The sequence below is a fragment of the Hyla sarda genome, chromosome 5, assembly GCF_029499605.1.
Source record: "Hyla sarda isolate aHylSar1 chromosome 5, aHylSar1.hap1, whole genome shotgun sequence".
Taxonomy (NCBI): Eukaryota; Metazoa; Chordata; class Amphibia; order Anura; family Hylidae; genus Hyla; species Hyla sarda.
Genome location: NC_079193.1, coordinates 346,872,942 through 346,896,322, shown reverse-complemented (window position 1 = coordinate 346,896,322; position 23,381 = coordinate 346,872,942).

Genomic DNA, 23,381 nt, shown 5'->3' with positions numbered 1-23,381 from the left:
TTTCCTAACTAACCCTATCAGTAAGATGTGCCCAAAATCCTTCTTTATCGGAAGGACTGCTTCCACAAATTCGAAAAAACTTACATAGTGCCCTCTATTATCTTTAAATAATTCCCTCCAAAGTGCATCACTCCATCCCCGTCTTATATTCTGTAGGTTTTTTGCAAAAAAATATAACCTAAAGTCCGGTAAGCCCCCTCTGCCTTCTCCTTCCAAGTGTACCCACCTTATATATTTAATCCGTACTCTACCTCTCCCCCAGATCAACCTTCCCATTAAAGCTTCTAAACCCAAAAAACTTTTTAAAGGAATCCAACAGGGAGCTGCCCCCAAAACATATAGAACCTGAGGTAAGATTACCATTTTGATCAACCCAATCCTGTCTGCGATGGAAATTGGCAATTTTACCCATGCATCTATCTTTTTCCTAAACTTACTCAACAAAGGATATAGATTGAGTTGAACAAAAAAATATTTTTTCGGGGACAGTTTAATACCTAAATAATCCAAACTCTCATCCTCTTTCAGAACTTTCACCCTGATTTGTTCATTTATGTTGCCTGTTACCAAGGGCATTAAAGACGACTTTTCCCAGTTAATTTTAAGGCCGGAAACCCTACCAAATTCTTCAATGACCCTAATTGCCGCTGGAACGCCTGTATACGCGTTTTCTGAAAATAGGAGAATATCATCAGCATACATTAAATATTTCTCTTCTACTCCCTTAATCCCGAATCCTCTCAGGTCTTTCACTTTTTTTAGCATCCTCAACAATGGCTCCTGAAAGAGTACAAACAGCATAGGTGAAAGAGGGCATCCCTGCCTGATGCCCCACCCTATATCGAGTTGGGAGGAAAGGGACCCGTTTACTGACACCCTAGTCATAGGATTCTTATAAAGCATTTTAAACCATTCCAACATCTCTTCCTCTATACCAAATCTTTCGAGGACCTTCCATAGGAATCTCCACTCCACCCTGTCAAATGCCTTCATAGCGTCAAGTGACAGGGTGGATCAGGAAGGGTCAGAACCCAACTGCATATTAACCAATGATCAAACAAGATTAATATGAATTGAGCACCTCGGAATAAAACCGGTTTGCTCATCCCCTACAATAGTAGAGAGAAGGAGTTGGGGTTTAACATTCTTGATCAATTATTTATTAGGAAGTTAAGTTGTTGTCTAAGATATCTGGCAATGGCTTACTCTTCTCTCTTAAGAACACATGCTTTAGTCATTTTAGCTGCACATGCATATGAATGTAGGGTTGGTAGGAGAACTTATGCAGTCATAGTATTCTGGTTAGAATTTGGTCCTTATTTGGGTTCCCAAAATGGTTAAGCAGAAATAGTGTCAGAACTCAGGCACACCTTTTAAGCCAACTAGTGCTAGCCCCCCCCCCCCCCCCCCCCCCCCGCAATCTCCCGGCCGGCTTGGAGCATCTGCGTTTGCGATGTCACACCATGCTCTCTATATCCATATCTATGGGAGGGGTGTGATGGCTAGTACATAGCCGTTACACCTCCTCCCATGGACATGAATAGAGAGAATGTGACGGCTGTGGTTGCCCATCATCGGGCACGGAGCAGAGTTCGCTCCATGCACTGGATGTCTGGGGTGTTGCACTGGAGATCGTGGGGGTTCCCAGTGGCCAGACCCACACAATCAGAAATCGTATCCCCTGATAAGATAAGATGTTTAAGAGTGGAGTACCCCCTTAAGTGTACGCTTCTCCCTACTCACTATCTTGATCGTTGGGGCTCCCAGCACTGAGACTCCAACTTATCAAAACTTTTGACATGTCTGTGTCACTTAAAAGCATGTTTAAGACAAAAAAAAAATCTTCATCTAGAAGTTCTTCAATCTCGACAGTCTTTGCAAAGTACATCCTAAACTGGAATACACTGACCATCTTTCCTTCTGTTGCTTTTGCTTTCTTCATATTTCTTAGAGAATGATAAAGTCATATCCTTTGGTGAACCATGTGAGACTGCTTTAGATGTTCTCCTTTTGAAATTCAGACCAATGTATATCAAATAGTCTAAAAATGTCTTCATATGCTCCTGCCAGACTCACAAGAACTAACCATCCTTTGGTTAAGAAATGTGATTCAGGTTATGTTTAATCCTGAGTGAATGAAAATCCATATTAAATATCAATGGTCAGATGTAAGATCATCAGCATGTTCTCTTTAATAGATACCTTCAGGCTGGAGGCAACTGTCTCCATGAAAGAAATAACAACCTTCAAAACTGACAATCTTAAATGCAAAATTTTGATAAAAAATAATAACACAACAAGGACAAGGACCCAACCCCTAAAAACATCCCACCCTTAAAGGGGTACTCCGGCCCTAAGACATCTTATCCCCAAACATATTTATGTATTTGAGACATCCGATATTCCAGGGAATACCCCACCACACCCTTACATGTGTATCAAGATTATCTCTTCCTCAGGAACCCTCTTGAAGGGGTTAAAGTTAAAGGTGTATTCCAGGATTTTTTTATTTTATTTATTTAACTATGCTACAGAGGCTGTAAAGTTAGTGTAGTCCATAATATAGTGTCTGTACCTGCTTTTCATGGTGGTCTTGCAAATCTTCTGTGATGTTTGGCCCAAAAAATACAAAATGAATGTCGTCTCAGGTTTTCCGAGGTTGCAGTGCGGCCCGTGACATTACATCATTAGTCAGGTGATCAGAGGGAGCCTGTCTGCTTAAATGGGAGGATCGACTTCTGGGTGGGAGGCAGATCATTCTGCAGTGAAATGTAGGTTTGCAACAACTGGAGGCATCCTGGTTAGAAAACACTGGTCTATTGCATTGAAGGGAGCACAGGTGTGTTTCAATGGGTGGGGGTGTCTGTTGTGTGGGAGGAAGAAAAGTGACTTACACTTACAAACAAGGAATTATGGAACATGTCGTTCGAGGGAGGGAACTCCAACAGGAAATAGCCAGTTCACAAAAAGATAGCCACAGCATTATGGTGGGCCCAGAACATAGTTGTTTAGCTCTAAGACAAGCATGGCTCCTTTATAAGCATGTCCATCATTTACTGGCAGGTAAGTACTAACATACAAAGAAAATACAAAGAAAATATGCTACTTCAAAGCTGACCTTGACATAATCCAGTGGTCTTAAACTGTTGCCCTCCAAAACTTCAACTCCAAGCATGCCCGGACAGCCGTTGGCTGTCCGGGCATGCTTGGAGTTGAAGTTTTGAAACATCTGGAGGGCCACAGTTTGAGACCACTGTCATAATCCATATTTCAATAACTTACCTATGTCTTTATGATCTGCTACTTCTCTTGTCTGAAGAACCAGAATTGTCGGCCACAGGAAATCCCAGAATCGAATATTATTGATATTCATGTTTATGTTTGGTATATCTAGGTTGGGCAAAGTATTCTTGGAAATTTGTCTGCTAGTGAAATATTATAAGGAGTTATAACATTAGCTAGCATTATGTCCCTTGTATATAGTTATCCATCTGTGCCCTGACGAAGGGGGACAAAAATAAGGATACTAAGGGGGAGATTAATCAAAACCTGTGTAGAGGAAGAGTGGTGCAGTTGCCCATAGGAACCATTCAGATCGCTTTAAAAGAAAAAAAAAAAAGGCCTCAGGGAAATAAAAAAAAACTGATTCGTTGCCATGGGCAACTACACCACTCTTCTTCTACACAGGTTTTGATGAATCTCTTCCCCCCATGTCATTATAGTTTTCTCTTTCAGCTTCTCAATGGGATCTCTCACTGATCTACTATGTAAAGTCATGTGTTATTCTTTATTTTACCTCTTTTTATTTTTATAACTGTTTTGCCTTTCTGCACTATATGCCATTTTTACTACATGATTTGAATTCTGGTAGAAAAACAGACATGGTGCACATCTACAATCATGTATAATGATCTGACTGCTTCTCAGCATAATATCAAAAACTAACAGGTTGTTAGTATACATTTTTGATCAAAAAGTACAAGCCCACTCGCCACGTCAAGGCCACCATTTAGAGTGGGTCCCTAACGTCCCTAGCATAAAATGGCGCAGCACCGGGCGGCGACCACCACCGCCGCGACACCAATGCCCACAGGGGGGAACGACCCACCGGCAGAGCAGCCCCAATGCCACTCAAACCAGTCTATGAGCCGCACCCCCCCCCAGACACGGCGCCATGGCAGGAAGGGACACCGCACAGCACCACACCAGTGTGAACAAGGTCCCATAGCTCACTTACCATGCTCTCCCAGTCAGACTGGGAGGCTGCTAGGAAAGAAATGACCCATGTGTAGCTAACTACTACTTATATAGGGTTGGGCTGAGGGGGTGGGGAAGAGTGCAGCACATGTAAAAACAAAAAAAAAGGAGGGGATAGAAATCACAGTGTGAATTCGGGTCGAAAAACAGACATGGTGCACATCTACAATCTTGTATAATGATCTGACTGCTTCTCAGCATAATATCAAAAACTAACAGGTTGTTAGTATACATTTTTGATCAAAAAGTACAAGCCCACTCGCCATGTCAAGGCCACCTATTTAGAGTGGGTCCCTAACGTCCCTAGCATAAAATGGTGCAGCACCGGGCGGCGACCACCACCGCCGCGACACCAATGCCCACAGGGGGGAACGACCCACCGGCAGAGCAGCCCCAATTCCACTCAAACCAGTCTATGGGCCGCACCCCCCCCCCACAGACACGGTGCCACGGCAGCAAGGGACACCGCACAGCACCACACCAGTGTGAACATTATACAAGATTGTAGATGTGCACCATGTCTGTTTTTCTACCCGAATTCACACTGTGATTTCTATCCCCTCCTTTTTTTTTGTTTTAACATGTGCTGCACTCTTCCCCACCCCCTCAGCCCAACCCTATATAAGTAGTAGTTAGCCACACATGGGTCATTTCTTTCCTAGCAGCCTCTCAGTCTGACTGAGAGAGCATGGTAAGTGAGCTATTGGACCTTGTTCACACTGGTGTGGTGCCCGTGGCGCCATGTCTGCGGGGGTGTGCGGCCCATAGACTGGTTTGAGTGGCATTGGGGCTGCTCTGCCGGTGGGTCGTTCCCTCCTGTGGGCACTGGTGTTGCGGCGGTGGTGGTCGCCATTTTATGCTAGGGACGTTAGGGACCCACTCTAAATAGGTGGCCTTGACGTGGCGAGTGGGCTTGTACTTTTTGATCAAAAATGTATACTAACAACCTGTTAGTTTTTGATATTATGCTGAGAAGCAGTCAGATCATTATACAAGATTGTAGATGTGCACCATTTCTGGTTTTTCTACCCGAATTCAATTTACTACATGATTTGTTGTAAGCTTTTTATATAAAAAAAATTACGTTCATAAGGTTGTTCACTGCAGCTCAAAACTTACTGTACGTACAAACTACAACAAGAAATGTATAGCCTGTGGTTGGAAAATATATCTATCTATCTATAAAGAAAAAATCCAAAGAGAACAGCACTCCTGTAGTTCCTTACAAAAATGATGAGGTGCACACAGTCACGACAGATCCAGGTCACATATCTCCATAGACAGCAAACGAAATATGCGACAGCACTCTCATAAGATGCAAATAAGCGGTCTTTATTCACATAGGCGTGATGGCGACGTTTCGGCTAGCTCACCTAGCCATTATCGAGCCATGGCTAGGTGAGCTAGCCGAAACGTCGCCATCGCGCCTATGTGAATAAAGACCGCTTATTTGCATCTTATGAGAGTGCTGTCGCCTATTTCGTTTGCTATCTATCTATATATTTTTTTTTTCAACTGGTGCCAAAAAGTTAAACAGATTTGTAAATTACTTCTATTTAAAAATCTTAATCCTTTCCAGTACTTATCAGCTGCTGTATGCTTTAGAGGAAGTTGTGTTCTTTTCTGTCTGACCACAGTGCTCTCTGCTGACACCTCTGTCCATGTCTGGAACTGTCCAGAGCAGGAGCAAATCTCCATAGCAAACCTATCCTGCTCTGGACAGTTCCTAACAGGGACAGAGGTGTCAGCAGAGAGCACTGTGGTCAGACTAGAAAGAACAACACAACTTCCTCTGAAGCATACAGCAGCTGATAAGTACTGGAAAGGATTAAGATTTTTAAATAGAAGTAATTTGCAAATCTGCAAAAAGAAAAATAGCCAGCACAACAACCTAATACACAGGTGCACGCTGCTGTGGCAAATACTGATGGGGGACACGTTTTGATCAAAAAGTGCGCTAAGAGCCTCCATTTTTGACCAATGTGTGCTGCTGCAATCCTCTTCTTTTTTAATTTACAAATCTGTTTAACTTTCTGGCACCAGTTAATTAAAAAAATTAATGTTTTTAACCTGAGCACCCCTTTAACCCCTTGAGAACCTGTGCTGTAAATGTACGGCGCTGCTGAGCGCATCTTGGTGCACAGTGCCGTACATTTACATCGTGGTGTTCCGGGATCACCACATCTCTGGACACGGTGATTGGTCCGGGATGGCTGCTGTTATCTGACGGCAGCCACCCCGGCATATCGCCCAGGGCGAATGAATGGCGAATGTCACCTTTTCCGGGCCAATTGGGGTCACTGGTGACCCGGAAAATAGAGGTGATTGGTACTGTCTGAGACAGCATCAATCACCCCTGCCCAGCAGGAGTGAGGTGGCACTGGTGCCACCTCACTATTGCCGTGATTGGTCAGCTGGGATCGGCCGACCAATCACAGCGGCTGCTGGGCAGTGCTGATGGCATCTGCTCAGCTCCAAGTCAGGAGGGCAAGAGCAGGTGACGGGTAGTGTGTGGTGACAGCTTACTGGTGGCAATCGCACCTTCTTGTGGCGGCAGCACAGGGCATAATATTTTGGCTGCTGCAGCAGCGGGTCGAGACTGGCAGCGGCAGCAGCAGGAGGTGAGGCCTGTGTGCCTCCTGCTATTGCATAACTACAACTCCCAGCATGCACAGCTAAAGGGCATGCTGGGTGTTGTAGGCATGCAGCAACTGGAGGCACAAAACTACAACTCCCATCATGCCCTTTGGCTTTCCGTGCATGCTGGGAGCTGTTTTCTCCTCTAGCTGCTGCAGAACTACACCTACCAGCATGCACGGAAACCCAAAGGGCATGCTGAGAGTTGTAGTTATGTGCCTCCAGCTGTTGCATAGCTACAATTCCCAGCAAGCCCTTCGGCTATCCGTGCATGCTGGGAGTTGTTTTTATGCAACAGCTGGATGCATACTTTTTGATAGAAAAAATGTGTGCCTCCAACCGGTACAAAATAAAGAGTTAAACACTTCATATACACACAGCCTTATACAGTCAATCCCTTCCCCCCAATGAAAATTAAAAATGTCTCGTTCAACACTGTTTCCTAAACTGAGCCTCCAGCTGTTGCAAAACAACTCCCAGTATCGCCAGATAGCCATTGACTGTCCAGGCATGCTGGGAGTTGCAGTGTTGCAACAGCTGGAGGCACCCTGTTTAGGAAACACTGCTGTAGGGTTTTTTGGCATCAGAGGCAACTGTAAAGCTTGCATCTGAATCCTCCCTATGCTAATCCCTAATTTAGGCCTCAAATGCGGATGGTGCTCTCTTACTCCGGAGCCCTGTCGTATTTCAAGGCAACAGTTTAGGGCCACATATGGGGTATAATGTACTTGGGAGAAATTGTGTTAAAAATTTTGGGGGGCTTTTTCTCCTTTTACCCCTTCTGAAAAGTAAAAGTTGGGGGCTACACCAGCATGTTTGTAGTAAAAAAAAAAAAAAAAAAAAAAAAAAATTTTTACACCAACATGCTGGTGTTGCACCATACTTTTTATTTTCACAAGAGGTAAAAGGAGAAAAAGACCCAAAATTTGTAGCTCAAATTTCTCCTGAGTACGGTAATACCCCATGTGTGTATGTAAAGTGCTCAGGAGTGAGAGCGCACCATGTACAATTGAGGCCTAAATTGGTGATTTGCATTGGAATGGCTGATAGTTACAGTGGTTCTCACATAAATGCAAAATAAAAAAGACCCACATGTCAGCCCATTTTGGAAACTACACCCCTCAAGGAATGTAACAAGGGGTGCAGTGAGCATTTACAACCCACAAGTGTCTGAAAGATTTTTGGAACAGTGGTCTGTGAAAATGGAAAATTTTATTTTTCATTTGCACAGCCTACTGTTCCATAAATCTGTCAAACACATGTGGGGTATAAAGGCTCACTGCACCCCTTGTTACCTTTGACATTAATTGGGGACAGGACTGGAGCACAGAAACAAGATCCAACCACACCTCCTAAGAGAGTAGAGAATGTTGGGTTGTCTCTGGAGAGAGGGCGGACCTGAGAAGCTGCTGAGACAATACCACACCGACAATGACAGGACTACACAACTTACAGAAGTATTACAAGCAAAAACATGTTGAAACCAGTATAATTTGTAAAAAACAAAACAAAAAAAACACCATATTAGTAATTGATACATTTATATTGGGGTGATTTTCTAATACCAGAATACCCCTTTAAGCTTTATAGAGACATGTTGAAAATTTCAGGTGAAACTAATGTTTTTCACTTTGGTTCTAGGTATTCAATACCATGAAGAGAAGGCGACAAAAAGTTTGAGCCGCTTAAGCAGAACAGAACTTCTGAAAATATTGCTCAATCTAATGGAGTCAAAATCCCATTTCCATGAAATAATATATAATTTTTTTCTCAAGAATAATGATAGTGTTTCACTTCATAATCGAATGATATATTATTCAATGTTACATGCATGGAGAGACAAGATAATGCTGATTTAACTTTGTCCTCCGAGCAGACTTTCCTTTTTGATTCATCTTCTGTTTCAACACATGGAAACATTCATCATAGCTAACAGTAATGTCAAGTGGAAAAGGAAATACTGTCATTGTGCAGACTTTGCATCCTAGATAGAAAGGAAAATAATACAACTCAAGAAACAATGTGAAAATGAAAAAAAAAAAACAACTCGCCATCACCTTTCATTCAGCACTGTTTAACAGGGTTCAGAAGTAAACACTTGGTAAACACATATTTTGTTTGTCATGAAATACACATTTGTTTGGCAATGAATGAAATCAAATTATTTGTGTTTATTTGAATGTTAATTTATTTTCTTATCTTAACTATGGAAATGAAAAACACACATTACATGGGATCTGTTTAGCAATGACATTGATTTGTCTTTGGTTTAGTGTTTTTTTGGAGCTCAAATTGAAATTAAATGAGTTTCTATGAAAGAAATAAACATATTTGCCTCTGATGTAACAGTTATTCCCAAATTTTGTTCATTTTCAGAACAGTCTTCCTTAACCCTTTAAGGACTGAGCATTTTTAACTTTTAAAAATCATAACCCTTTCAATTTTGCAGCTAAAAATCCATATGATGGCTTATTTTGTTGCGCCACCAATTCTACTTTGTGATGACATCAGTCATTTTACCCAAAAATCTGTGGCAAAACGAAAACAAAAATCCTTGTGCGACAAAATTGAAGAAAAAATGCCATTTTGTAACTTTTGGGGGCTTCTGTTTCTATGCATTACAAATGACACTTTATCTTTATTCTGTAGGTCCATGCGATTAAAATGGTACCCAACTAATATCGGTTTGATTTTGTCGTACTTATGTAAAAAAGTACCTTCTGACCCCTATAACTTTTTATTTTTCAACGTACTGGGCATAATGAGGACTCATTTTTTGCACCATGATCTGAATTTTTTAGTGGTATGATGTTTGTTTTGATCAGACTTTTTTTTGGTAGCTTTTTATTCATTTTTTCATGATATAAAAGTGACCAAAAATATGTTATTTTGGACGTTGGAATTTTTTTGTGTGTACGCCATTGACCGTGCGGTTTAATTAATGATATATTTTTATCATTTGGACATTTCTGCACGCAGCAATACCAAATATGTTTATTTTTATTTACAGTTTTTTTTTTTTTATTGGAAAATGGGGCATATTCAAAGTTTTCTTAGGGAAGGGGTTAATCAGTTAAGGACCCAGGGTGTACAGGTACGTCCTGACACCCTGGTACTTAAGGACCCAGAACATAAATGTACGCCCATGGGAATTTTGCTCCCGCCACGCGATTTTGGTCCCTGCCGATGCAAATGGCCAGGGGGGTCATTAGACCCCCTATGTCGCCGATCGCCGAAAATCGCCAGTGAATTCACATCGGTGATTTCGGTGATGCGGGTCACGCTGACCCAGAGATACATGGTGATCAGGGGTGTATCCTACACCCCTGTATCTATGGGGAGGTGGTGATTTTGTCACCCCCCCAGGATCGCTGCTTTTGGCTGGCCAATAGCAGCCGGCAGGGGATGGGGTTAATGACCTCTTCTCACCTCTCTGCCGACTTACTGATTTCAGTCAGTGGGCAGAGCTACAAGAAGGAGCCAAGGACCTCCCCTCTGCTGAGATTGGAGCCCCCCCAGAGAAGAAGACATCTCCTCAGAGCAGGGAAAGAATACACTAAAGGGACAGGTAGGACTATAAAAAAAAAAAAAAAAGTTAAAGAAAGTAAAAAAAAAAATTCCCCCCCTGACCAATTATAGGTCCTCAAGGATCAACCGTTTTTTTTTTTTTTCAGCTTGACCCGAGCCCTATTATGGGTTCAGGGCGCTGCATTTGGCCTCCCCCTTTTTTTTTTGTTCACAGCGCTTCCCCCCCCCCCCCATATAATGGTGTGCAATTTCTAATCACAAGCAGTTATAGATAAAGTTACACCAAGCACACACACTACATACTTCCCCGCCAAACACACACCCTCCCTCCAGCCACCGTCCCCCCCTATCGACATCGGGCATTTTCAGTGGAGACGGCATACGCTTTACTTGCCTCCGACTCTGAATCTGTCAGTGAGGACGAGGAAGATCCTACATTCCTGTGTTCTTCCTTGTCCTCCTCATCCTCTAGCAGTGATGATGAGCCCCCTGCACGGCAGCAGAGACACCGCCAGGCGAGGGCACGCACCCCCCATGATAGTGACCCAGTGGCTGACACTAGTACGAGCGTTCATGCCGCTCGTTCTAGGAGTCCGACCCCCCAGACAAGTGTACCAGAGCCCCCTTCCATTGAACCTGTCTGGAGACCCCCAGAGCTTATCAGCCACGTATTCCTGAGTTTGTTGGCAACTCAGGAATCCAGATTGACACGGCTGGATTCGCTGAAATTGACTATTTTAGTTATTTTTTCAGTGACAGCTTTTTCAATCTAATGGTGGAGCAAACTAATCTGTACGCCCATCAGTTCATCGCCCACCACCCAGATTCTTTTTTGGCCAGGTCCAATGAATGGTATGCCATTGATGCAGCAGAAATGAGGACATTTTGGGCCCTCTTGCTGCATATGGGACTGGTCAAAAAGCCCAGTGTCAGACAGTACTGGAGTGCGGACATCGTATACAAGACCCCGCTTTACAGTATGGTCATGACATGGAAGCGGTTTGAGTCCATTACTCTGATAATGTGGCATGTCCACCCGAAGTGATCCTGCCTATGAGGCCGGTCATCGATCACTTTGGGGACAATTTTTTTATAATGGAGTCATTTGTGGGGTATTTCTAATATGAAGGCCCATCAAATCCACTTCAAAACTGAACTGGTCCCTGAAAAATTTTGATTTACAAAATTTTGTGAAAAATTGCTGCTATAATTTGATGCCCTCTGATGTCTTCCGAAAGTAAAAACATGACAACTTTATGATGAAAACATAAAGTAGGCATATTGTATATGTGAATCAATATATACTTTATTTAGAATATCCATTTTCCTTATAAGCAGAGAGCTTAGAAGTAAAAAAAAATGCAAAATGTAAAATTTTGGAATTATTCACAAACAAATGATGCAAGTATTAACAAAATGTTATGAAAAAACAATCTCGGAATCAGAATGAAAGGTAAAAGCATCCCAGAGTTATTAATGCTTAAAGTGACAGTGTCAGATGTGCAAAATATGATCTTTATGAACTTTTTTCTTTTTTACTTTTTTTTTGTTGCAATGTTATAGCCCCCATAGGGGGCTATAACACTGCACACACTGATCTTTTCCATCAATCTTTGTTATCTCACAGGATAACATTGACCTATGATTCTGCTGCTTGACTGCTCATGCCTGGATCTCAGGCACTCAGTATTCATTCGGCGATCAGACACCAGGAGGAAGGTAAGGGGACCCTCTCGTGTCCTACAGCTGTTCGGGACGCCGAGATTTCACAGCAGTGGTCCCAAACAGCCCACTGAGCTAGCCGGGAGCAGTTTAGTTTCACTTTAGATGCGGCGATCAACTTTGAACGCCGCATCTAAAGGGTTAATAGCACGTGGCACCACGATCAGTGCCGCTCGCTATTAGCCACGGGTCCTGGCTGTGGTCCCGCGTTATAGAAAGGGAGCAGACTCAGGGCATACAGGTACACCCTGCGTCCTTAAGGGGTTAGAGCCGGCGCCGGGAGCTCATGACATCATAGCCCCGCCCCCTAAATGCAATTCTATGGGAGGATGCGTGACAGTTTGTTCCAAACACTGAGCAGCGGAGTACCCCTCTAACCCTTTAAGGACGCAGGGCTAAGAGTTTGGAACAAACTGTCACGCATCCTCCCATAGAAAAGCATTTAGGGGGCGGGGTGTGACTTCATGAGGGGGCGGGGCTATGACATCATGAGCTCCCGGCTCATGATGTTGTTCCAAACGCTGAGCAGAGGAGTACTCTGGTAAGGTACTCCGCCCCTAAACTCAACCCTCCATGATCAGATATCTTATCCCCTATCCTTTTGTTCAGAACGCTCGGAGCCGGAGGACTTTATCATGACGTCATGCCATGCCCCCTCGTGATGTGACATCACGCCACGCCCCCTCCCATAGACATGAATGGAGGGGGCGTGGCATGATGTCACCACCACTGCCACAGGAACCCAGCGTTTCTGTGGGAGATCGCGGGGTATCACAGGGGATAGGAAATAAGATGTCTAGCAGTGGCATACCCCTTTAAAGCAAACAACCAAACTTGAATATATTTTGTGTTCTTTATTTCCTTTATAGCACCAAATAGACATCAAGTCAAAAACGTGACAGCAGGGAGTATCGACCGGACTTAATAGTCAAGCCAGCCTGTTCCTAAAATGGTGGGTGCTGGTTGTTGACTATAAAAGCCACCTACCGTTAGCTGCTTCTTGATCCCAGACATTTAACCACTTCAATGCCTTGAATAATAGCAACAATGGCATCAAAGCCATAAGGCAGCCTGTGTCATAATGTACAAATGATCAAGTGATTGCATAGTTAAGGGAAAAAAAAAAAAATTAAATTAATTCCTTATAGTGCATCGGTTTGAAATGAATATTGCACTGATGTCCCAGATGTCCTGGTTGTATACACAATCTTTATAGAAGAATAAGGATTGTACTGATATCACTTGCAGATCCTTACCTTTTCTGTAAATCACTTATTCAGCCATCATCTAGAAGTCGCATTGTTTCCCTCTTTTCGTTACAGTCTCAAAAAATGGAGATTTCACCCACAGCAAACAATCGATTTCTCAGAAAGTGCAATAATATTCTCTCACAGGGTCTATTTTCTTTAATTGCACATAAATGGAGATCATTATACCGTCAATCCTTTAGAAAGGGATCAATAAATATCCATATTATTTATTGGTTAGTCAATATCATAATTCATGTATCACGCACCCACGGTACATTACAGTCAGTGATTCTTAGTATTTTATTCTCTACACTACATATGGGTATATTCAGATTCACCCTTCCTATAGGACACTTGGGATTTATAAACAACTCTATAATTCCATAGCAATTAACACACTTAGGGCTCATTCCCACTACGGAATCTCTGTCCAAAGATATTCTGGGTTGAGATTTCATCTGCAATGGGCGCTGACAAAACAAGCGATGCTAGGACCGCTCCAGAATGCTCCATCTCAATAGACAAAGGACACACAATGGGATCTGGAAGTGGATGTCCATGCTGCCAATAGGACAATATATTGAAGCTTGACCGGCAAGGGTACGTAACTGTTTATTATGAACACACAACGCGTTTCTAGGCCGGGATGCCCTTTTCGTCAGGCGTCTGATGAAAAGGCCATCCCGGCTAGAAATGCATTCATAATAAACAGTTACGTACCCTATTGCTAGTCAAGCTTCAATATATCATCCTATATCGTTCAAAATATCAGTTGCAGGCCAGCTTGGTGTGGGAAGCCTGCGGCAGCCAGATTCTCCATCATTGTGATTTGCTCCTACAAGTGTTGTGCCTTGCTCTGCACAACCTGAGAAGGTTAGCGTAAATAGTATCTGCTCAACATTGGTATTGAAATAACTTGTTCTGCACATAGAAGCGCTCTGTGTTGTTTTTTCTCTTTTCCACTTCAGTAGACGGCAATGCATTTCACAGTGGATACTACAGAAAGAATAAAGCTCCTTATTATTTTGGCAGAGTCTGGAGTCAGAAAATTCCCTTAGTGTAAATGATGCAACAGAAGTAATGGGAGCCTACTGCACTGTATTTTACAAGCAGTATGGCCGACATTCCTGCTTAAAAAGGCGAAATAATTTTACACTGTGTGAACATAGCCTTGTCTAGTTTTCAGAGGAAACTGAGTTTTATTGCATTGACATTTGTTATTTGTTTATTATCACCTGAAATATCTGAAGTAGCTGAGATGTGGATTCGTTTTTTTTTTTTTTTTTTTCTTCAGCAAAGCCATGGTCAAATCTGCAAAAATATAACAATTAAAGGCTACTGGAAGCTGTACATCACTGTTTATGTAGAGGGCAGGAGCTTTCTCAGGGTCCTGTACAGTACACACAGTGTCCCAAAAAAGTGACATGGAGCATCCTCACCTGGAGCAGCTATCCCTGGCACAGATAAAGAGTAGTAAAGAACATGTAATACCTCCCTGTACTGTAGGGGGCGCTACAAGACAGCCAGTCAGTGTATGCGCTTCAGTAATATAGGGGTTTTACCAGTGAATGCCCATTCTGATTGGTCAGATCTTCCAGCTATTGACATGTATTGCAGATCTGGACTGTCAGTAGCATTGTATGTTGTGTATGGGTTCAAAACAATGTAACTTGATGCCATTGTAACATTATCTATCTATATATCTACCTCATATCTATTATTCTCATATCTATCTATCTATCTATGTTTCTCCTATCTATCTATCTATCTATCTATAAACAGGAGAATACAGCAGCACACTGCTAGCAAAAAGATACAGATAAAACATAAAATGCTATATAGCTATAATGCAAAAAATGAAAAAGTGAGGTACTTAGCTCACAATTTGGTGGCCAAATAGTTTGTACCATCCCACCACGATAAGGTGACCTCATTGGGATGAACCCTACACTGTGAATATGCCTCTGTGCAATCAGTTTAACAGGCTTGCAACTTCGAGACATCCGGACCTTATACAGCACCTAATAGAGGTGGGTGGGGTGCAGGAGCCAACAAGGAGGTAGCCACTCCCCCATATGTATAACACAAACAAGGATAAGTTGGCCAGCACATACTGATAGATAGATAGATAGATAGGAGATAGATAGATAGATAAACAAGGATAAGTTGGCCAGAACATACTGATACCGAAAATTACTGCATAGACCTGGCATACAGGTGCACGCTGCTAGGCTGAATATACATAAACTTTATCTGTATCTTTTTGCTAGCAGTGTGCTGCTGTATTCTCCTGTTTATGTATATTCAGCCTAGCAGCGTGTACCTGTATGCCAGGTTCATGCAGTAGTTTTGATATCAGTATGTGCTGGCCAACTTATTCTTGTCTATCTATCTATCTCTATCTATCTATCTATCTATATAACTATCATCTATATATCCCATATCTATCTAGACAAAGACTAAGTCAGCCAGCACTATAGTTGATACCAAACTATTATATGGACCTGGCCTACAGGTGCACACTACTAGGCTAGATATACAGCAACAGAAGAATGCAGCAGCACACTGCCAGCACAAAGATATAGTTGAAACATGAATATGCAGTTAAAACATGGAGAGCTATACAGCTATGGTGTAATAGATGCAAATGTGAATCTATGACATAGTGAGGCACTTAGCTCGCAAATTTGTCTCCACCGGTGGTCAAATAGCTTGGACCGTCCCACCGCGATAAGGTGGCCTCATTGGGACGGACCCTACACTGTGAATATGCCTCTGTGTGAACAGTTCAGTAAGCATGGCAGGGTCTGGAACATCCAAGACACCTTATATACACACCTGATAGAGGTGGGTGGGAAGCAAGGCCAACATGGAGGTAGCCACTCCCCCGTATGTGCAATACAGACAAAGAATAAGTCAGCCAGCACTTTAGTTGATACCAAACTATTATATGGACCTGGCCTACAGGTGCACGCTACTAGGCTAGATATAAAGCAACAGAAGCTGGCAGTGTGCTGCTGCATTCTTCTGTTGCTGTATATCTAGCCTAGTAGCGTGCACCTGTAGGCCAGGTCCATATAATAGTTTGGTATCAACTAAAGTGCTGGATGACTTATTCTTTGTCTGTATTGCACATACGGGGGAGTGGCTACCTCCATGTTGGCCTTGCACCCCACCCACCTCTATCAGGTGTGTATATAAGGTGTCTTGGATGTTCCAGACCCTGCCATGCTTACTGAACTGTTCACACAGAGGCATATTCACAGTGTAGGGTCCGTCCCAATGAGGCCACCTTATCGCGGTGGGACAGTCCAAGCTATTTGACCGCTGGCGGAGACAAATTTGCGAGCTAAGTGCCTCACTATTTCATAGATTCACATTTGCATCTATTACACCATAGCTGTATAGCTCTCCATGTTTTAACTGCATATTCATGTTTCATCTATATCTTTGTGCTGGCAGCGTGCTGCTGCATTCTTCTGTTGCTGTATATCTATCTATCTATCTATCTATCTATCTCCTATCTATCTATCATCTATCTATATATCCCATATCTATCTATCTATCTATCTATCTCATATGAATCTATCTATCTATCTATCTATCTATGTTTCTCCTATCTATCTATACAAAAACGAAGTTGCTTTAGCACACAAGGCGTAGTGTCAAGTGGTTTTTATTCCAATTGCTACATTTCAGCCACCATGCGGCCTTTTTCAAGCACACACACATAGTGACCATAAGGCAGTATATATACAATGTTCAATAAAATATCAATTACTGTCACGATTCGGCTGGCTGGAGGTGGATCCTCTGTGCCAGAGAGGGATTGGCGTGGACCGTGTTGGTGGACCGGTTCTAAGTTGCTACTGGTATTCACCAGAGCCCGCCGCAAAGCGGGATGGTCTTGCAGCGGCGGTAGCAACCAGGTTGTATCCACCAGCAACGGCTCAACCTCTCTGACTGCTGAAGATAAGCGCGGTACAAGGGAGTAGACGAGAGCAAGGTCGGACGTAGCAGAAGGTCAGGGCAGGCAGCAAGGATCGTAGTCAGGGGCAACGGCAGGAGGTCTGGAACACAGGCTAGGAACACACAAGGAAACACTTTCACTGGCACAATGGCAACAAGATCCGGCGAGGGAGTGCAGGGGAAGTGAGGTATAAGTAGGGAGTGCACAGGTGAACATACTGATTAAGCCTGCTGCGCCAATCAGTGGCGCAGTGGCCCTTTAAATTGCAGAGACCCGGCGCGCACGCGCCCTAAGGAGCGGGGCCGCGCGCGCCGGGACAAGACAGACGGAGAACGGGTCAGGTACGGGAGCCGGGATGCGCATCGCGAGCGGGCGCCTCCCGCATCGCGAATCGCATCCCGGCTGGGAGTGATATTGCAGTGCACCCGGTCAGCAGGTCTGACCGGGGCGCTGCGAATGAGAGGATGCTGCGAGCGCTCCGGGGAGGAGCGGGGACCCGGAGCGCTCGGCGTAACAGTACCCCCCCCCCCCCCCTTGGGTCTCCCCTTCTTCTTGGAACCTGAGAACCTGAGGATAAGACTTTTGTCTAGGATGTTGTCCTCAGGTTCCCAAGATCTCTCCTCTGGGCCACAGTTTTCCCAATCCACCCAAAAAAATCTTTTCCCTCTGACAATCTTGGAGGCCAGAATCTCCTTCACAGAGAAGACGTCAGATGAACCGGAAACAGGAGTGGGAGAAACAACTTTGGGAGAGAAGCAGTTATTGATGAGTGTTTTAAGGAGAGAGACATGGAAGGCATTGGGAATACGAAGAGAAGGAGGAAGAAGGAGTTTGTAAGAGACAGGGTTAATCTGGCACAAGACTTTGAAAGGGCCAAGATAGCGTGGTCCCAGTTTGTAACTGGGGACATGAAAGCGGACATATTTAGCGGAGAGCCATACCTTGTCTCCGGGAGCAAAAATGGGGGGAGTTCTTCTTTTCTTATCAGCAAATCTTTTCATCCGGGATGAAGCCTGTAAAAGAGAATTTTGGGTCTCTTTCCATATGGTGGAAAGATCACGAGTCACTTCATCCACAGCGGGCAAACCAGAGGGCAAGGGAGTAGGGAGGGGAGGAAGAGGGTGACGGCCGTACACCACGAAAAATGGGGATTTAGCAGAAGATTCGGAGACTCTGAAGTTGTATGAGAATTCGGCCCATGGTAGAAGATCTGCCCAGTCATCCTGGCGGGAGGAAACAAAATGCCGTAAATAGTCACCCAGGACCTGATTAATTCTTTCTACTTGCCCATTGGATTGGGGATGATAAGAAGAAGAGAAGTTTAATTTGATCTTGAGCTGTTTACAGAGGGCCCTCCAGAATTTAGACACGAATTGGACGCCTCTATCCGAGACTATATGCGTGGGCAAACCGTGAAGGCGAAAAATGTGTACAAAAAATTGCTTTGCCAACTGAGGCGCTGAAGGAAGACCAGGAAGAGGAATAAAATGTGCCATCTTGGAAAATCGATCAACGACCACCCAAACAACTGTGTTGCCACGGGATGAGGGCAAGTCCGTAATAAAGTCCATACCAATCTGTGACCAAGGCTGTTCAGGAACAGGCAGAAGATGAAGGAGACCAGCAGGCTTCTGGCGAGGAGTCTTATCCCGGGCACAGACAGTACAGGCCCGCACGAAATTAACAACATCAGTCTCCAGAGTCGGCCACCAATAAAATCGAGAGATGAGTTGCAAGGATTTTTTGATGCCCGCATGGCCTGCGAGGTGGGAGGAGTGTTCCCATTTGAGAATCCCGAGACGCTGGCGTGGAGAAACAAAGGTCTTCCCTGGAGGGGTTTGCCTGATGGAGGCTGGAGAATTGGAGATCAGACAGCCCGGAGGAATGATGTGTTGCGGAGAGACGTCTGCTTCAGAGGCATCAGAAGAACGAGAGAGGGCATCGGCCCTAATGTTCTTGTCAGCAGGGCGAAAATGGATTTCAAAGTTAAAACGGGCAAAGAACAACGACCACCTAGCCTGTCGAGGGTTCAGTCGTTGGACAGACTGGAGATAGGAGAGATTCTTGTGATCAGTGTATATGATAACTGGAAATTTTGATCCCTCCAGCAGGTGCCTCCATTCCTCAAGCGCCAATTTAATGGCCAGTAGTTCTCGATCACCAATGGAGTAGTTTCTCTCCACCGGAGAGAAGGTCCTAGAAAAAAACCCACAAGTAACAGCATGCCCGGAAGAATTTTTATTTTGTAGAAGGACAGCTCCAGCTCCCACAGAGGAGGCATCTACCTCCAATAGAAAGGGTTTAGATGGGTCAGGTCTGGAGAGCACGGGAGCAGAAGAAAAGGCAGACTTGAGATGTTTAAATGCGTCTTCCGCTTGGGGAGACCAGGACTTAGGATTGGCATTTTTCTTGGTTAAAGCCACGATAGGGGCCACAATAGTGGAGAAGTGTGGAATGAATTGTCTGTAATAATTGGCGAACCCCAAAAAACTTTGGATAGCACGGAGTCCGGAGGGGCGTGGCCAATCTAAGACAGCAGAAAGTTTATCTGGTTCCATTTGTAGTCCCTGGCCAGAGACCAAGTATCCTAGGAAAGGAAGAGATTGACATTCAAAGAGACATTTCTCCATTTTGGCATAAAGTTGATTGTCCCGAAGTCTCTGAAGAACCATGCGGACATGCTGGCGGTGTTCTTCTAAGTTGGCAGAAAAGATCAGAATATCGTCCAGATAAACCACAACACAGGAATATAGGAGATCACGAAAAATGTCATTAACAAAGTCTTGGAAGACGGCAGGGGCGTTGCACAGGCCAAAGGGCATGACCAGATACTCAAAGTGTGCATCTCTGGTGTTAAATGCAGTCTTCCATTCGTCCCCCTCCCTGATGCGGATGAGATTATAAGCACCTCTTAAGTCCAGTTTGGTAAAGATGTGGGTGCCTTGTAGGCGATCAAAGAGTTCCGAGATAAGAGGTAAGGGGTAGCTGTTTTTTACCGTGATTTTATTAAGTCCGCGGTAATCAATGCAAGGGCGTAGGGAGCCATCTTTTTTGGACACAAAAAAAAATCCAGCTCCGGCAAGAGAGGAGGACTTGCGGATAAACCCCTTTTTTAAATTCTCCTGGATGTACTCCGACATGGCTAGAGTCTCTGGAGCAGACAGAGGATAGATTCTGCCCCGGGGTGGAGTAGTACCCGGGAGGAGGTTAATAGGACAGTCATAAGGCCTGTGAGGAGGTAAAGTCTCTGCTTGCTTTTTGCAAAAAACATCAGCATAGTCCATATAAGCCTTAGGAAGACCGGATACCGGGGGAACCACAGGGTCACGACAGGGAGTACTGGTAACCGGTTTAAGACAGTCCCTGAGACAAGAAGTACCCCAGTTCTTGATTTCTCCTGTGGACCATTCAAGGGTTGGGGAATGGCGTTGAAGCCACGGTAATCCAAGAAGAATTTCTGAAGTGCAGTTGGAGAGGACCAAAAACTCAATTTTTTCGTGATGGGGTCCGATGAACATTAGGAGAGGTTCCGTGCGGTAAAGCACGGTACAGTCCAATCTTTCATTGTTAACAGAATTGATGTAGAGGGGTCTGGCGAGACTGGTCACCGGGATGTTGAACCTGTTGATGAGAGAGGCCAAAATAAAATTTCCTGCAGATCCGGAATCCAAGAAGGCCATAGCAGAGAAGGAGAAGGTAGAAGAAGATATCCGCACAGGCACAGTAAGGCGTGGGGAAGCAGAGTTCACATCAAGAACTGTCTCACCTTTGTGCGGAGTCAGTGTACGTTTTTCCAGGCGGGGAGGACGGATAGGACAATCCTTCAAGAAGTGTTCGGTACCGGCACAGTACAGGCAAAGATTCTCCATGCGGCGTCGTGTCCTCTCTTGAGGTGTCAAGCGAGACCGGTCAACTTGCATAGCCTCCACGGCGGGAGGCACAGGAACGGATTGCAGAGGACCAGAGGAGAGAGGAGCCGGGGAGAGAAACCGCCTCGTGCGAACAAAGTCCATATCCTGGCGGAGCTCCTGACGCCTTTCGGAAAAACGCATGTCAATGCGGGTGGCAAGATGAATAAGTTCATGCAGGTTAGCAGGAATTTCTCGTTCGGCCAGCACATCTTTAATGTTGCTGGATAGGCCTTTTTTAAAGGTCGCGCAGAGGGCCTCATTATTCCAGGATAATTCGGAGGCAAGAGTACGGAATTGGATGGCGTACTCGCCAACAGAAGAATTACCCTGGACCAGGTTCAGCAGGGCAGTCTCAGCAGAAGAGGCTCGGGCAGGTTCCTCAAAGACACTTCGAATCTCCATGAAGAAGGAGTGTACAGAGGCAGTGACAGGGTCATTGCGGTCCCAGAGCGGTGTGGCCCATGACAGAGCTTTCCCAGACAGAAGGCTGACTACGAAAGCCACCTTAGACCTTTCAGTAGGAAACTGGTCCGACATCATCTCCAAGTGCAGGGAACATTGCGAAAGAAAGCCACGGCAAAACTTAGAGTCCCCATCAAATTTATCCGGCAAGGATAATCGTAGGCCGGAAGCGGCCACTCGCTGCGGAGGAGGTGCAGGAGCTGGCGGAGGAGATTGTTGCTGAAGCTGTGGTAATAGCTGCTGTAGCATCACGGTCAGTTGAGACAGCTGGTGGCCTTGTTGCGCTATCTGTTGCGACTGCTGGGCGACCACCGTGGTGAGGTCGGCGACAACTGGCAGTGGGACTTCAGCGGGATCCATGGCCGGATCTACTGTCACGATTCGGCTGGCTGGAGGTGGATCCTCTGTGCCAGAGAGGGATTGGCGTGGACCGTGTTGGTGGACCGGTTCTAAGTTGCTACTGGTATTCACCAGAGCCCGCCGCAAAGCGGGATGATCTTGCAGCGGCGGTAGCAACCAGGTCGTATCCACCAGCAACGGCTCAACCTCTCTGACTGCTGAAGATAAGCGCGGTACAAGGGAGTAGACGAGAGCAAGGTCGGACGTAGCAGAAGGTCAGGGCAGGCAGCAAGGATCGTAGTCAGGGGCAACGGCAGGAGGTCTGGAACACAGGCTAGTAACATACATGGAAACACTTTCACTGGCACAATGGCAACAAGATCCGGCGAGGGAGTGCAGGGGAAGTGAGGTATAAGTAGGGAGTGCACAGGTGAACATACTGATTAAGCCTGCTGCGCCAATCAGTGGCGCAGTGGCCCTTTAACCCCTTAAGGACTCAGCCCATTTTGGCCTTAAGGACTCAGACAATTTAATTTTTACGTTTTTTTTTTTTCCTCCTCGCCTTCTAAAAATCATAACTCTTTTATATTTTCATCCACAGACTAGTATGAGGGCTTGTTTTTTGCGCGACCAGTTGTCCTTTGTAATGACATCACTCATTATATCATAAAATGTATGGCGCAACCAAAAAACACTATTTTTGTGGGGAAATTAAAACAAAAAACGCAATTTTGCTAATTTTGGAAGGTTTTGTTTTCACGCCGTACAATTTATGGTAAAAATGACATGTGTTCTTTATTCTGAGGGTCAATACGATTAAAATGATACCCATTATTATGTACTTTTATATTATTGTTGCGCTTAAAAAAAATCACAAACTTTTTAACCAAATTAGTACGTTCATAATCCCTTCATTTTGATGACCTCTAACTTTTTTATTTTTCTGTATAAGTGGCGGTATGGGGGCTCATTTTTTGCACCATGATCTGTACTTTTTTTTTATACCACATTTGCATATAAAAAACTTTTAATACATTTTTTATAATTTTTTTTTTAATAAAATGTATTAAAAAAGTAGGAATTTTGGACTTTTTTTTATTTTTTTTCGTTCACGCCGTTCACCGTACGGGATCATTAACATTTTATTTTAATAGTTCGGACATTAACGCACGCGGCGATACCAAATATGTCTATAAAAAATGTTTTTTATGCTTTTTGGGGGTAAAATAGGAAAAAACGGACGTTTTACTTTTTTATTGGGGGAGGGAATTTTTCACTTTTTTTTTACTTTTACATTTTTTTACA